Below are 9,083 nucleotides of genomic sequence, written 5' to 3'. Positions count from 1 at the left end.
GGATAGCCGCTGGCTTCTTGCTTCAGTTTCAAAAAGGCATCCATGTAGTCGGCGAAAATGCCGTTCTGAGTGGGGTCACCCTTGTGATATTGTTGTGTCTTGGGAAAGTGACAAATTTCGTACACTTCTAACAGTTGGTATCCCATGTCCAGAGCTTTGAACAATTCTACGCTGACCCAGGTTCCCGTCAAGGCGCGTTCTTCCTGGGTGTGCTGGCAAGGTTGATCTTGGTTGTACGTTTCGGCACAAGTACGGCACAAAGGAAACATCAGTTTGCCTTGGCAATGGTGAGGTAACACGGGATGGTACAAGTCCGTGGGAGGCAAAACATTACACTTGATCAGACCTTCGTATTGTCGAATGTTTTTCAGGTCGATGTGTTCCGTGAACAATTGTGGGTGCCCTGCAGGAAAGCGACAATATTTGCACACGTAGGGATACAGCGAGCACACGTCCAAGTATTTGATTTCTTCTCCTTTCTCTTCGTCGGCTTGGTACAGCAACCAGGTGGCATTGGTCCTTCCTCCGTACAAACTATCCCTCGGATTCAGGGGGTCCATGAACTGGTAACTTTCCACGAGGCGTTTAAACTCGGGATCGGTTTTCAAACGGTGATCGTACTCGTGTTCCCACATTTCCACCACTTGGTATCCTTCCTGTTCTAACTTTAGGCGTCGCTGACAAGTGGCCTGGTACAAGTCTTCCATGGTTCGTTGTAAAAACTGATTTTTAGTGTCGCGGTCAGGGTAACAGACGGGGCATCCGTGAAATAAGCAACCGTTAAACTCGTACACGATCTTGGGGTTTTCTAAGTCCCAGCCATCGACCGAATGCGTTCCGATGGTCTTTTCACCTCCTCCGTTGCGGGCATGCTGAATCCATTTGTCTTCCTTGTCGCACAAGTAATGTAACCAACGTAGGGCTTTGACCGAGTATTGACGTTTGACATAGTGGGTCGTTTGAGGGCTGATGACAGCCACGGTGTTCTCAGGCATGAATCGTTGTCGATACACTAAGGAACACGCTTTGGCAATGGTGCAAGCTTCTTTCAAAGGATCGACCCCTCCGTGTTCCATGAACAGTTCTCGAAATTTTCCACAGCAACGCCGTAAAATGTCCACGTCGGAACGACAATACTTTAACATTTCTTCCTGAAAGTCGAAGGGGTCGGAGGCGTGAGCCTGGTACCAAGCGTAGAAAGCTTCTCGTTGTTCGGTACGCATGTTGTCGGGGTCGTAATAGTGAGCCTCAGGTAAATGGGGTAGAACGGCATGTTGATTGGCTTCCGTATTGAAAAAGTGTGGAAAGTACCCTTTAGCCATTTCTGTCATTCCAAACGTTTTAGGCATTCGACTCAAAGGCATGGCCAAGTAAGTCATCGAATCTTTAAACTGCACTTGTCCCACTTGCATGAAAATGATTTTGGCTCCGTTCAAAGTCACTTTAGGACGTTCGGTGCCTTGTTCCGTATAGTATCTCAAAAGAAACTGTCCATCGTATCCGGAGAAATTGTGAGCTATCACTGTGGCATGACGATGACAATCTCCGTAACGTTCGATGTCCTCTTGGCTCCACGTCTTGTCGATGGGGTCTAAGACCCATTGGGCAAAATCGGCTAACGTGTTCGGTCCTCACGCCCTCCGGGAATCTTGCTGCAGTGAGGGCATTGACTGAAGATAGGTTCCTGTATGCACTTCTCGCACGCTCGATGAGCCACGCAGAAATTAGGAATGTGAATGCCGGTCTCTTGCATGCATTCGAAATCGAAAAAGATGAAATTGCCTTTCTTCTTGTGACCGTCCTCTTTCTCTGGTGGGGGTTGGTATTTTTGCACGTAGCATTCGTGTTCCAAGTCCACGATGTGGAGACAAATGTGACATTTTTTCTTTCCTGAACATACGTGTGCCTTGGCATTATTGGTACGTATGCCTTGTCCACACGTAGGGCACAATCTCAGCAGTTGACAAGCACATTTCTGCTGTGAACCTTGCGTCTTCAGATGTTGTTGGTAACAGGCAGGGCTGACAAACGTGCGCTGACAAGCAGGACAATGTACTCTTTCTTGTCCTTCGCTCAGACAGGGTGGAGAGGCCAAACATCCTGAGCATTTCAATCCGCAATGTTTGTGTTGCTCTCGATTATTATAACCATGGTCACATTTCTCACAGTAATAACCGTATCCCAGGAATGCAGTGATACTGGTAATGGTATCGAAATGGTCATCGTGATAATAGACATGAATGTATTTTCCGTCCTTAAAGTCTTTCCCTCGAAACAACAGAAGTCCGCGCACTTCTTGAGGGTACACTTTCAAAGTGTAGAATGGAGCTAGGACATCTTGCAATTTTTGCATCTCAGGAATGCCACTGGGTGTGTCTTTGGACAGTCCGGCTTGTTGTAACAGGAGTTCTGCTTCATTTCGTTGTTTGGCTCGATCGGATTGTTGAATACTTTTCCAGGTTCTTTTCCATTCTACCGTGTCGTTCTTGTTGGCATAGGTTCGTCAAACCACGATGGCTCGGGCTAAACACATCTGGTCTTGAGAATTGTGAATTTGGACGAGACTCTTTTTGGTGTTGCGAGAGTCGTTCACCAATAACACCTTATTGCGTTGTCCGGTCCCTTGAGGAGGAGAGACGTGGGTCATGTCCAGTGTGGCCTTTCCATCGGTGATGTCAAACTGGTCATTAGGTTGTTGCACGTGTTCAATCTTGTCCATGACTTTGGAAGCAGTCAATTCTGCGGGTCTGCTAAACTCGATCCAAGCAGGGGATTTCAAACCGTCGTGTTGTATGGAAAGTCTCAAGCGATCGTCTTCTTTGGGTTGACATTGTCGCTTGAGTGCAGTGAGCAAAGAATCCCACACCCCGGTGATGAACCCTTCTGCTTTCTCTAACGGTACTTCAGCCTTGAAATCTTTAAACTTCACTGAGTATTTGTAAGCCGTGGTTCTAAATTTTCTAGAGGAGCGCTTTTCGGTCTCTCGACTGGAATAGTACTTTTCAGGGTTGACTAAGGGTGGTGAACTTTGTTTAGAGGATTCGGATTCTGGCTCACTCATGTCCTCTTCAAAATCACTGGCATGAATTTGTGCCAAGACTTCAGCTCTGGCACGAGGCGATAGATCACGTTTCTGCCTCTTACTTTCTTCTTCTTTCTTCTCGAATGAATTGGATCGTTTCATCTTGAGTGTAAAACGTCAAATGACTCAACTTTAAACACCATGGGCTAATTTATAGTCATGGCAGACCAGCGTATATAAAAGGGTGTGTTTCTTGTCCTTTCACTATTCATTTCACTCTCTAACTGAGCACAACGATGTAAGAGACTAGACAGATCGAACGTTTCATTAGAGCTTTGCGAGGGGTCATCCGAAAATTCTCTTCAGGCCAGCCGACGGACTACTCTCCTTCCTTTCAAGATAAAAGTCAAGATACTTGCTATATCTGTCAAAAGAAAGGGCATTGGTCTTCAGAGTGTCCAGACCGTCAAAAAAGAAAAACAGGGGCTAGAAAAGACAAAAGTCAAGATACCTGTTATTATTGTAAAGAAAAAGGACATTGGTCTCCAGATTGCCCAAAAAAGAAACAAGAGGAGTCAGAAGAAAAGAGGGATTCTTCAGAAGAAGAGAGGGATTCTTCAGAAGAAGAGAGGGATTCTTCAGAGGAAGAAAGCAGACAGGTGAAGAAAAAGAAACAGGAGAAGAAAAGAAGAAGGGAAGAAAGTGAGGAGGAAGAAGAGGAAAAGACTGTGACGGTGAAGAAATTGAAAAAAACAGAGAGAGTAAACAATGAGATAGAAGTCAATGAACTTTTTAAAGTGTTATGTTGTGAATTGGATTGTAACTATTGAGAAAAGAATAAATTAATTATATAAGGTAAGTGTCTTTGAGTTTTGATTTTAAAATAAGAAGCTACAGTCACGCACTCATATACACGTACTATAGGGGTAAAATGGTTTGTTTTTTTTGAGTTATTGGCAAATGAAAGTGTATCTCTTTTCGAGAAATGTGGGTGGCCCTGAAAAGGGCCTTTTTGGTGTAGGGGTGAGTTTAAGCAATCAACTTTAACTGCCTTAAGCCTTTGCCACGGCCAAGGCCTACTTCTGGACTGCGTACTGTTGATGATGATTTGGTTGAAATCACTAAGGGTGGTACGGTAGGCTTAGTCACAGGGTTGACGTGTTTAGCTCGGGAAGGTCGTATTCTCTTCGGTCGTAATAAAGAAGTCTGATACATTTGTTTCAGACTTCTTAACTCCGCTAAAATGTCCAACAGTACCGTGACCGTTTGATTTTCACCCTCCTGTTTCTTTGCTGCTACTTCTTCTTGTTGTTTTTTTCTTACCTCTTCTTCTTGCTGCTGTTGCTGTAGGAGAAAAGCTTGTTCCGCTTCCTTTTGTCGTTGTATAAATTTCTCCATTTCTTCTTTCTGTCTCTGTCTAAAATTCTCCACTTGCGGTAATGAAGGTGACGAAGGTTCCGGAACAAATTCTTGCGAGGTAAGAAAATCCACAAAATCCCAGTTTACTTCTTCTGAAAGTAAGTCCGGGTTCCCTTGGACGGTCTCCACTGCTGGTGCACCCCAATGAATCGTTTTCTGATGTGCAATCTTCTACGCTTGTGTCTTCGATGATGTTCCGGACGGACATATCCATGTATGTCCGGTCCAAGTGGACAGTTGTCCACAGGACAGACACCAGTCTGTGGATACGTAGGATCTACGTAGAAAGACAAGGATGCCTCAAAAGAGTCCTGATTTACGGTCCCACAGTGAGGCGCAGCCTAAGGACAAGAAGAAAACCAATGCGGTGCCACTTATGTTAATGGATACATTAACATAAACCCAAAGGCCCTTTTCAGGGCCACCCACATTTCTCGAAAAGAGATTGACTTTCCATTGCCTACCCCATTTTTTGTTTATTTTTATTTTTTTTTATTTTATTTTTTAAAAAAAAAATAAATAGAGTGACCCAAGACTTTTTTTTACCATTGTTCATATCCCCTTGTCGCTAAACAGTCCCACCCTGTTTATTCTCATATTCCCATGTGCAATATCCCTTGTCGCTAAACAGTCCCACGATTTTTCGTCCGTGTTAAATTTACATAGTCGCTAAACAGTCCCAGGGTGGTTAATGTTAAATTTACATAGTCGCTAAACAGTCCCAGGGGGGTCTGTAATGCTAATTCCCATTGTCGCTGAATCGTCCCCCTTAACTACTAACATTCCTCAGTCTTAAAAAAGTACAGTCAAAGATCTACTAGTGCACTCACACGACTTTCGTTTATATTACAAATTTAACCTTCATGAAATGATTTGTATAGGTATTGTATTATATACCTCATCATTAATGAAAATGATGACTACATTACATCAGTTTTGTTATCGTTGGAGACAAAACGCTCCAAGATGATTTCGCGCTCGGTAATTTCCAAAAGGCAAAGCGAAAGTGACGTTCGACAAGTGGAGCCAAACACATTTTTCATGTATTGCTTCTGTTTCAGGGACTAGACACGCCATCATGCAATATTACTGTTGAATGTCAGACTAACAGGATACTTAAGAGATCCAAGAGAATTCAAGAATTAGTGAGAGGAAAATAAATTAATTTTGGTAATTATAATACAAATAAAACTAGTTCCATGAATGAATGCACCCTCCACTACGAGATATCTCAACTCATCAAGTTTAGTAATATCTTTCATTCATGCTGTGCATGTATACCGTTGTAACTCAGTGATATAGAGTGACTCAATGTTATAATCTCACCATTAAAAATTAACAAGCAAATGACACGGGTAACATTTTATTAACTAAGTTCAGTACGATCGTGTAAGCAATTGTCTCAGTATACGGTATACTGTATACCAAGCACTTGTCCACTTTTTGTTATTGAACAATAATACACTGTTACTGATAAACATGTTCATGAGAATTACTCAGCGGTGTGAAAACCATGATAATCAGTATACACTTGTTTGCTATTTAACATTTCACAGGTTGTCAGGTAAATGTCCGACTTTATAAGCTCGTGAAAGACGGTGTATGTAGCATAACCCACAGTTATCGAACTCGTCGATGGGCCATAGTGTATTTGGGATATTCTGGAGTACGACAATTAGTTTATATAAATATTGTTTTCGTGCATGATCTGGTATACATTATGATCACAGAGAACCAGCGCTAGTGTAATTCGATAAAATATGATCCAGGTTAAATTTTAAACTCTCATTGTACACGATGCATTAAATCCATGTATGATCCTGAAAATGAAGTTGTCGTGCCACATTCCATTAAACAAATACAGACACATTAAAACATGGTGTGTAGTTCATTGAACATTGTAGACATGCATTTGAAACCGGGGAATTTAGGACAAGGGATTTGACGCATGATGTATCGTCTCTCTTAAGATTTCGGATAGATCATTCCTGCATATATTTACCACTCTTATTTGTTTGTGAGAGACTAAAGTATATGTTTTACTGTGTGTAGAATACTTTGAAATATTGCGGTAATTAAACTCGTCATTTGCATATGTTTAGTGTACGTTCTGCGTCCCTGTATTACCGCTTTAATTGTATGCTGTCATAAAAGACGAACCACTGCGAAAGACTCCGAATACTCTAATGCAAACTCTTTCCTCTTTCTACGAAAAATGTTTGTACGCAGTGAACTGTATATGATACTCACATTTTAATGCTTTGCCAGGGACACATTGGATGTGGAAATAGTGTCTATGATATTAAATGGTAAAGCGGAAATTAATCAGATATCAAAGTCGAGATAGATTCTTGAGGCTATGCCCACTGAAATTATAGATGAGATCCCTTCACCACGTGTATTCAACAGCCATCTCTATCTGTGCAGGTTACCCAGGAAGGCTCTAGAAAAGAAGTGCAAATTTGTCTCAATCTTGCGTAATCCGAGAGATGTTACTGTCTCTTTGTACTATCATTGCGGGGAGGATTTCTATGTATGAGTATGACAGAATGTTTGAAAACTTCCTGCCCTTGTTCCTCGAAGGAAAGTGTAAGCTAATGTTTAGTCTGTATTTGTAATGATGCTATAATTTGAAAATGAATACGTACACTTCATGAAATTGCAAATCCACCCCTCCCATACACAAAAATGGTGGTATGGGATGGAAGACCTTGCATAGTTGACAGTGTTCTGTACAGCGTACTGTACAGCTCATAAGACATCATGAGACATGTTTATGACTACAATCTATATTTAAATATTTTAAGAAACATATTTCATTCTTTATTTCTAACTGGTAGATTCTAAAGTTCTGAAGGAGCGTTTAATTAGTTAATTATATAGATTAGTATATGAAACGTACCAGTTAACCATTCCATTACAGGATGCTAATATCTTAAACTCGTTATAATTTCGAAGTTTGAATGACAGCGTACTGTACTATAAAATTAATTTGCAGGATGTTAGTCCAGAAGTAATAAGCGAAATATTATAATATATGCGATACGAGTTCTTCAATGGGAAATGTATTTAATGCCGACGAGTCAATTTAATTAAGCATTTACTTGAATTTAGTAGAAATGGTTTAAACTTTACACTGCCTTTTCTGTTAGCTTTTTCTGCCTCTTGGGGCAAAAATTCTTCACCGTAATTTGAGAAGATTCAAGCATTGACTGTTTAAGATTAATGAATTAAATCCCTTGTGTATTCATGCATACTAGGGGATGGAACGCGTTTCTTATTTCATTGAGCTTTTAATACCGCAGACAGTTAAATAAGGGGGAAACATTTGTTCTGGTGTGATTCGTTATATAACTTTTTCTTTTGACATATTTCCATGGATAACTACATTGTTGAGGTTTGTGCGGCTAAAATATCTTAATTTATTAGAGTGGGTTTCATGTTTGATCATTTCAGGAAGTAAGAGGTGGTTATCATAAAATACGTTTAACGGGCTCCGCTGACACGTCTCACTTTGAGATAGTAAAATAATTATTAGCATCGGCAATTCGTTCCAATATAAGACTGTTTCCCTTTTTTAACTGAACCTATCATGTGTGCGTATGGATACCAAGGAAAATGATGATGTTAGTTTTAATTTGGAAGACAGTCTAAGAAGCAGCTGTTTACTGAATACAATATAAAGCTTCTGATTTGTATTTCAGTGGAGTACAATAATTATATACATTACATTGTAGAATGGGAGAAAGCAATGGAGGAGCGACCAGAAATCCATTTGATATACTACGAATACTTGAAAACCGTATTCTCTCTCAGTCCCCCTCCTCGGTTTTTAAATTTTTTCTGAAAGTAACACGCACTGTTAGCTTCACAAAAACTAGTTACATTTAATACGAGACTTCTGTTGTGTTTTTTTGTTTCTTTTTCTTTTAATAACCAGCCATTTAATTTGTTAATGTCATAACGTTTCTTCCGTCATATACTCAGTTTCGATTGTGAGAGAAATAACATTAAATAAAAATATTTAATTTTCATTATGTGAAGATACTGAACTGAAATAGCAAACATTAATCCGGGACTAGCTTGAAAAAACCCACCATGTACTTTGTGTTTTTTTCTGAGAAGGTAAGCAAGACAAGCGACGTATTGAGTCACAAGTTGCAAATTGAACTCATAGGAAGAAAATACCAAAGATTGTAAGGTCATCGCTCTTGAAAATTATTTCGTTTATAGAAAGAATGGCATCAACTATATGTATAATGAGAAATCTGAGTTTATCAGAGATATTCAAAAGAACCATTAGAATGCGAAAGAAGCATGAAAACTGAAATTTAAGTAGGTGGTCGTTCTACTTTAAAAAAGCAGGACTCACGTTCTCTTATAGGATCAAAATACAGTTTGTGTCAAAGTGTGTGAAAAAAGACCCAGCAATATTTCATGTGCATATAATTTTGTCTGTTCTCCCACAGCAAAATTCTATGGAATATCCCGTCCGTCATGCAATTACAAAATGTCAGATTTCATACGTTATATTTAGCCTATTACTGTACCATTTATGTTGTCAAAATTGCCATAACATTTAACAAACGTTTCAATATGACTTTCAGTATGATTCTTATGCCATCGTGTTTACCCAGAATCT

Source organism: Sinohyriopsis cumingii, chromosome 19, assembly GCF_028554795.1.
Source record: "Sinohyriopsis cumingii isolate HCF-2022 chromosome 19, ASM2855479v2, whole genome shotgun sequence".
In the NCBI taxonomy this organism is placed as follows: domain Eukaryota; kingdom Metazoa; phylum Mollusca; class Bivalvia; order Unionida; family Unionidae; genus Sinohyriopsis; species Sinohyriopsis cumingii.
Note: the sequence above shows the minus strand (reverse complement) of the source record.